Below are 9,059 nucleotides of genomic sequence, written 5' to 3' on the forward strand. Positions count from 1 at the left end.
AATTGTAGGGACTGTTAGCCCGATGTGCCTTTGCTAGGTCTCAATATATGTGCTCCAGTGGATTTTGAGTAATTTAGGTTCAAAAAAAGATATATATCTGGGCGGAGCCTAACCACACATCTGATCTGATTGGCTGTCAGCACTTCATCCAAGAAGTGTTGGCAGCCATCTTGGGACCAATATACATGATAGCACCTCATTAAAAAGCATTGTAGTTAATAGAGGGTTTTAGGACTTTAGTTACATTATAAATCATTTGTTGATGGTACCATACTCGTTTTAGGAATTGTGGTGGGTTCTAAGGTGATTTTACCATGTGAAAAAACCTTCTGCTGTGATATCATGAATATTGTTTGAAAGAAAACTAATATCTCATGATTTTCCCACAGTGGTTTGGAAGGGGATCTATAAGCTAAACTGAAAGCATATTTTCTGTAAATTCACATTATCTTTCTCAGTCATGTGAAAATGAAGTCTGACATTCTCAGTAAAACATGTACATCCAACAAGGACAGAGACTGTCAGTTGATTCCTTTGTGTTCTACTGTAGCCTCCTAGAGTGTTCTAAAGAACAACTAGAGCGCTAACAGTCCTACTTATTACAAAGGTATGGCACACCTGAAGCCATCTTGATTGGAATAAAGTGGTAACTCTTAAAACATTTAATTTAAAAAGAAACAACATGAGGGGGTATATTTTGCCATAGAAAGTATGATTAGTGCTGCAGAATGAAAAATTAGGGCACATTTTGAGTGACTTCTCAAATCCTTTTCTATTTCATTAAAACATTCTGACATGCAGTCTCCCAAAATGGCCACCAGAGACAAAAGAGCCCAAATGTAGCCCAAATATCACCCAGATGTAGCCCAAGTATAGCCCAATGACAGAATGTCCCAGAGTGTTCTAAAGAACAACTAGAGCGCTAACAGTCCTACTTATTACAAAGGTATGGCACACCTGAAGCCATCTTGATTGGAATAAAGTGGTAACTCTTAAAACAATTAATTTAAAAAGAAACAACATGCGGGGGTATATTTTGCCATAGAAAGTATGATTAGTGCTGCAGAATGAAAAATTAGGGCACATTTTGAGTGACTTCTCAAATCCTTTTCTATTTCATTAAAACATTCTGACATGCAGTCTCCCAAAATGGCCACCAGAGACAAAAGAGCCCAAATGTAGCCCAAATATCACCCAGATGTAGCCCAAGTATAGCCCAATGACAGAATGTCCCAGAGTGTTCTAAAGAACAACTAGAGCGCTAACAGTCCTACTTATTACAAAGGTATGGCACACATGAAGCCATCTTGATTGGAATAAAGTGGTAACTCTTAAAACATTTAATTTCAAAAGAAACAACATGAGAGGGTATATTTTGCCATAGAAAGTATGATTAGTGCTGCAGAATGAAAAATTAGGGCACATTTTGAGTGACTTCTCAAATCCTTTTCTATTTCATTAAAACATTCTGACATGCAGTCTCCCAAAATGGCCACCAGAGACAAAAGAGCCCAAATGTAGACCAAATATCACCCAGATGTAGCCCAAGTATAGCCCAATGACAGAATGTCCCAGAGTGTTCTAAAGAACAACTAGAGCGCTAACAGTCCTACTTATTACAAAGGTATAGCACACCTGGAGCCATCGTGATGGGAATAAAGTGGTAACTCTTAAAACATTTAATTTAAAAAGGAACAAAATGAGGGGGCATATTATGCAATAGAAGGTATTATTAGTGCTGCAGAAAGAAAAATTAGGGCACATTTTGAGTGACTTTTCAAATCCTCTTCTATTTCATTAAAAAATTCTGACATGCAGTCTCCCAAAATGGCCACCAGAGACAAAAGAGCCCAAATGTAGCCCAAATATCACCCAGATGTAGCCCAAGTATAGCCCAATGACAGAATGTCCCAGAGTGTTCTAAAGAACAACTAGAGCGCTAACAGTCCTACTTATTACAAAGGTATGGCACACCTGAAGCCATCTTGATTGGAATAAAGTGGTAACTCTTAAAACATTTAATTTAAAAAGGAACAAAATGAGGGGTATATTTTGCCATATGAATTATGATTAGTGCTGCAGAAAGAAAAATTAGGGCACATTTTGAGTGACTTCTCAAACCCTCTTCAATTTCATTAAAAAATTCTGACATACAGTCTCCCAAGATGGCCACCAGAGACAAAAGAGCCTAAATGTAGCCCAAATATCACCCAGATGTACCCCAAGTATAGCCCAATGACAGAATGTCCCAGAGTGTTCTAAAGAACAACTAGAGCGCTAACAGTCTTACTTATGACAAAAGTATGGCACACCAGAAGCCATCTTGATTGGAATGAAGTGGTAAGTCTGAAAACACTCAATTTAAAAAGGAACAACATGAGGGGGTTAATTTTGCCATAGAAAGTATGATTAGTGCTTCAGAAAGAAAAATTAGGGATCATTTTGAGTGACTTCTCAAATCCTCTTCTATTTCATTAAAAAAATTCTGACATGCAGACTGAAACATGCACTTTGAATACCAGCAGCAGACGTCCCTGGTGAGCAGTAGCTTTACTACAGTGATCTAATGTGCAACTAGAGTGCTAACATTCAGAATTTATGGCAAATGTGTGACACATCTGAATGCCTTCTTGATGGAACCAAAGTAAACAAGCATTGAAAATGCAATAGATCTCGCCCTCGTTTAAGTTAAAGCCATTCTGTTTGTAATGAGGTGGCTTTTTAGCTTTGCTTTTATTAGTGTTTTTTCAACTTTCATGTAAATACCATGCATCTGTATGCATATAAGTATATGTATGCATGCATTTATGTTTGTATTTATATAGATATACAGATGATATATGTTTATATATGTATGTATATATATATATTCACTGAAAAAACCATAGGCTATAGACCATATATAGTTAGGAATTAGCATTTACAAAACCTTGAAAATTCACTGAAAAAACCATAGGTTATAGACCATATATAGTTAGGAATTAGCATTTACAAAACCTTGAAAATTCACTGAAAAAACCATAGGTTATAGACCATATATAGTTAGGAATTCGCATTTGCAAAACCTTATTTTACTCACACAAAACCATTGAAATTCCATATATAGTTAGTTGCACTAACTATATATCGCGCACCCGCAATCCACTGCTGATGATGTCACATATTACATCATTCATGACATGGTCAGTGACATCACTGATGACATCACTGATGACATCTCAAATGACATCACTGATGACATCACTGATGACAACATCCAGTGACTGTATGTTTCTGTAAAGTTAAAATATGTCTTACATATTAAAGAATGAGTGGATGTATAAGTGTCTGGAGGAAGGATTTAGTAGGTGCATGACTGACTGTATGAGTGAGTGATTAAATGTGTCTCACTGAGTGCATGGGTTAGTGACTAAACTGTCTTAATTTGTGCATCATTATGTCTGTTGTTCTGTAAACTGTTGCATGTGTTGATAAGTAGCTATATGAGTAACTATATGGGTTATTGATTGGTTGCCCAAGTATTTGTATGGGAGACTGAGTGTGTGTGTGGGTGGCTGGGAGGTGTATGACTCTGTGCATAGATGTGTGAGCAGTTGATTCACTATATATATGGTTTCAAAAGTGCATGTGGAAACAGCTGTATGGGCGGTTGACTGTGTGCATGAGTGTATTGGTGAGTGAATGGATATCTCAGTGCTACATGTCAAAGTAAGTACATATGTAAAACACAGTACATGTGAGAGTTGACATATATAAATAACTGTGCATAAGAGCCAGTGAATGTGTGAGTGGCTGTATGGATCATTGTGAACTTGTATCAGGGATTGTATAAGAGAGTAAATATGTGTTAGTATATGTTTGAATAAGTAAAGTTTGTATAACTGTATAGTTGAGGAAATGGAGGTGTGATTGATTCTTTGCATGACTGACTAGGTGTGTGAGTAACTCCATGGATGAGTGACAGTCTGTGAGTGTCTGTTTACACTGATTGTATCTAAGGTTATATTAGAGTCTGAAGAGGTTCATCGTATTATCACATGAATGATATCATCAGTGATGTGATCAGTAATGTCAAATGAGATGTCATTAGTAATGTCATCAGTGATGTCATTTGAGATGTCATCAGTGATGTCATTTGAGATGTCATCAGTGATGTCATCAGTGATGTCACTGACCATGTCATGAATGATGTAATATGTGACATCATCAGCAGTGGATTGCAGGTGCGCGATATATAGTTAGTGCAACTAACTATATATGGAATTTCAATGGTTTTGTGTGAGTAAAATAAGGTTTTGTAAATGCGAATTCCTAACTATATATGGTCTATAACCTAAGGTTTTTTCAGTGAATATATATATATATATATATATATATATATATATATATATATATATATATATATATATATATATATATATATATATATATCCATATATATATAACCAGCCGGCAACACAAACACAGGTACAGACCACAACAAGGGATCGTAGGGATTTAAAGTGCTTTTATTCCATCGATGGGATCGGCAGCATGACGCGTTTCGTCCGGGAAACCCGGACTTGATCACATGATACATATATATATATATCAACCAAGGTTTGCCCTGCAAATAAGTTCGCACTCCCATCACAGGTAAGTAAGCATGGGCGAATTTTGCGAATCTCGCATTTGCGAATTTTGCGGATTTGCGAACTCGCAATCCGCAAAATCCGCGAATTCTCGCGAATTTGCGGATTTTTTTTTTTTTGTGTGTTCGGGTGGGTTTCTGCCAGTTCGCGAGGGTTTTGTACAATTTCGCAAATGCGAACTTACCTGTCGGGTCGCAAGTTTTGCGAACTTGTTGTTTCTACGTGTCCAGCCTGTTTGGGACACTCTTCTTCATCACTGCCACCCTCTGTCACCACTGCCACTCTCTGACTACTCATGCCACCCTCTGGCCCACCCATGCCACCCTCTGTTTCATCACAGCACCCTCTGGTTGTCCAGTGTACATTATTGTGGCAAAGCAAAGCACACCTTCCCTGCCTCAAGTGGCCTGAATTAATTTGGGGCCGATTAATGTGTCACAGAATATTTTTTTAGCTGGCACCTGCTTCCTTAGTGCTTCCTGATTAGTGATCTTTTGCACTTGCTAAGTGCTTTCATTGTTGCAAAATTAGTTACAACACCTGCCCTGCCCCAACTGACAATAATGAATTAGGGGCTGATTAATGTGTCACTGGATTTGAACTTCCAGCCTGGCTCCTGCTTGTCTCTCTTAGCTGTAATTCAGGACCTTTGTGGCATATGTGTAACTATTCTGAGGGTCAGAGCAGGGTCACATAATAGTTGCAAGTAGGCAACTGAACTCTGGAGGGGCCCCTCAGGAAGCACTACAGGAAATGGCTACTAATGATGAGCTTGAACTTTTGAACCTGGTAAGTAGTTTCAGTTTTGCTAAGATCGTATTTCTGCAATTTAGCGCTTATTCGCGGGGCGCGAAGTTGAACTGGGAAGCCGCGAACTCACGCGAACAGTGCGAGCAAGCCATAAAATCCGCTGCTCGCGGATTTGCGGATTTTGCGGGAAATTCGCGAATCTCGCGGATTGCGAATTTACCGAAAATCCGCAAAATCCGCGAGCGGAACGGATTTTCCGCCCATACTTACAGGTAAGTTGAACACCAACTATTTATTTCGATGAAGCAAGCATTTTAGCCCGGGTATTTTCCTTGTTTGATGCCTCAAAGGCCAAGCAGGTACCTAAAGTGATGGAAGCAGGACTTTCAGTCTGCCAGCCCACTTGGGGGTTATTTCCTTGAAAAAATTATGATAATCACAGAAACCCATTTGAGGGCAAAGAGTCAGATATCAAAAGTACCAAAATGCATTGCAAGAGCATATCGGAGTCACAATCATGTAGTAAAGCAGGAAGCCTTGCAGGTGTAATTAATCATCAGAGCACAAAGTGGGACTGAGGCGAGAGAGATTATGTGAGTTCATGCGCCTTTGAAAAAGAAGGTAAGTATCTTTGAAATGCGTCAGGCAGCAAACAAGGAAAACACCCGGACTAAAATGCTTGCTTCATCGAAATAAAGTTTTTTGTTCAACTTACCTTTTTTTTGGGAGTGGGAACTTGTTTTCAGGTCGAACCTTGGTTGATATGTATGTATATATATATATATATATATATATATATATATATATATATATATATATATATATATATATATATATATATATATATATAGTGACAAAAACATCTGGTTCTAGTCGCACTCCCAATGCTTAATTTGTAACCTTACAACTGCCAGGGCCTTTACTAGGCAGCAGCATCAGACAATATGCTTCTTTTTTTACCCTAACAGGCAGCGCACAACTTGTGTTAATGGGAAGTGAATGTGATTTTAAGGACAACATTTTTAACTGTACGAGCTCGCAAATCATGTTCCATTCTCAAATGCTGCTCAATAGGGTGTGATTTTGGGCAAAGAATTTAATTTCCCTAAACGCAGTAAAAATACAGGTGTCTTGGACTGCAGATAAAGTATTTCTCTTGATTATTAGGTGCAGCTATTGAGCACCAGAAACCACCAGCTCATATTTAGCACTGCACTTTCCCTATGTTTAAAACATCACTACATAATAGAAAGCATGGATACCTACATTCAATATTGGTTTCACGATTGAAACACGGCGCACACCCGTGTAAATATGAAGAGGATGTACTTTAAAGGACAAAACTTCTGTCTCCAGTCGCACTCTCGATGCTTAATTTGTAACCTTACAACTGCCGGGGCTTTTATTAGGCAGCAGCTTCAGACAACATACTTTTTTTTTTAGCCTGCCTAACAGGCAGAGCACAACTCATGTAAATATGAAGGGAATGTGCTTTAATGGACAAAACTTCTGGTTCCAGTCGCACTCCCGATGCTTAATTTGTAAACTTACAACTGCCGGGGCTTTCACTAGGTAGCATCTTCAGACAACATACTTCTTTTTTTACCCTGCCTAACAGGCAGCACACAACTTGTGTTAATGGTAAGTGAATGTGCTTTCAAGGACAAAACTTCTAACTGTACGAGCTGTGAAACCAGGTTCCAGTCTCAAATGTTGCTCAATAGGGTGTGATTTTGGACAAAGCATTTAATTTCCCTACACGCAGTAAAAATACAGGTGTCCTGGACTGCAGATGAAGTATTTCTCTTGAAGTTCCCAAATGCGAGACCTATCGGCTATGCCAATGTTTGTTTATAACATACCACTTCTTAATGTCTCATAGATGACAGATTATTACTATTACCAAATTCGTGGCACTCATTCTACAGAACTGCAGAGGGATGTAATGTTGAATCGCCTGGTAGATTCCAACTGTTGAACTTCCAAACCCTACTTTCTTCAAAAATCTAACGTTCAAAATATGTGCTATCTTTAGGAACAGAAGGTTTTTGGAGCTTGGCGAAGAGTGTGGGCAGCATGATGGTGCCCAAGTATAAAAATAATACTAATGAGATGAATATTCTCTAGCCCTTCAATCAGTGCTTATCAAGTGTGCTTTAAACACAGGGATTTAACTGAAAGGTAAAATGTTGTCACACTTTTGTAAAAAAAATAAGTCTAGAGTCTCCTGCCGAAATTTGAAATCTCACCACTAACCTGCTACTAAGAGGTATAGTGATGGGCACTTTCAGTGCTATAGAATATTTTAGACTCTACTGCTCACTGTTCAGCACCTCTCACAATCACAGTGTATGCCCAATATGAACATTAGTGTCTGCCATTACTAAGCACTGTAAATGATGATGTCCTTAACAACCCATTTATGATACTTAATTTACAAACCTTAGATGGAAGTCTTTTTTGCAGGATGCAAACTTGAGAGTTTAAGTTAACGCATTTGTCAGCATTGACGTAGTGTGGTTTGAAAATATTGAGTCCAGGATATAGTAAGCCAATAATATCATTGGGTACTAATATCATCCTCTTTTCCACATACACTGCTCACCACTCCTGTTATATTATGTTATAGGGTATATGTTAAGCGCACAGCTACTCAGAGGAGTGTCTCAGCAACAGCCATACGTAGCCAACTAGTCTACTCTACGGTTGAAAAAGCCAGGTTTTTAAGCTTCGCCTAAGGCTGAGGAGATCACGTTTTTGTCTAAGAGAAAAAGGAAGACTATTCCATAATTTTGCCACTGCTACCTGAAAGGAGTGTCCTCCTTTGTAAGAATGGCAAAACTTAGGCACAATTGTTAGTTGCTGGGATGATGACCGCAGAGTTCTGGACGGTTTGTAGGGCTGAATTTTATTCCTGATGTACGGGGCCCAATGTTATTTAGGGCCTTAAAAGTTAGCACCAGGGATTTAAAAGTGACCCTTTGTTTCACTGGTAACCAGTGCAGAGATCTAAGATGGGGAGACATGTGTGACCTGGGTCCAACCATGAGCATGGCCCTAGCTGCTGCATTTTGAACTACCTGCAGGTGGTTCAGTTGGTAGTCTGGAAGGCCCAGATACAACACATTTACGTAGTCCAGCATTGATATAATCAGTGCTTGGACCACGCTTTTCCAGTGAGGGATAGGAAGCTGAGGGAGGAAATTCTTCATCATTTTTAAAAGCCTGAAACAGGTGCCAGCAACTGATTGGACCTGGGACTTAATTGTCATGTCGCAGTCCAACTTCACTCCTAGATTTTTTGCGGTGGAGACTGGGGGGGAGATACATTTTTTGGCATCCATTGACAAAATTTGTCGCCTGGAGTGTGTCCAAAGAAAATAATTTCCGATTTGTCAGAGTTGCAAAGTAACTGATTTTGTCTAAACCAGTCGTCAAACACCTTGGCTGGGCAGACATTGACTTCATTGCCATTTAGCAAATCATCCTTCTCACAGGTCATCAGCAATTGCGTGTCATATGCGTATGATATAATTTTGCCCCGTATTGTTCAGCTAAAGGATCAAGGGGTGTGTTAGACGGACCGGGAGGGTCGGCCGAGGTTACGGGGAGAGGTCTCCAGGGAGAGCCGTCTCCAACGACTGTACAGATAAGCAACTTCCCCCCCACAGACGGACA

The sequence above is a fragment of the Lissotriton vulgaris genome, unplaced genomic scaffold (assembly GCF_964263255.1).
Source record: "Lissotriton vulgaris unplaced genomic scaffold, aLisVul1.2 SCAFFOLD_834, whole genome shotgun sequence".
Classification (NCBI taxonomy): Eukaryota; Metazoa; Chordata; class Amphibia; order Caudata; family Salamandridae; genus Lissotriton; species Lissotriton vulgaris.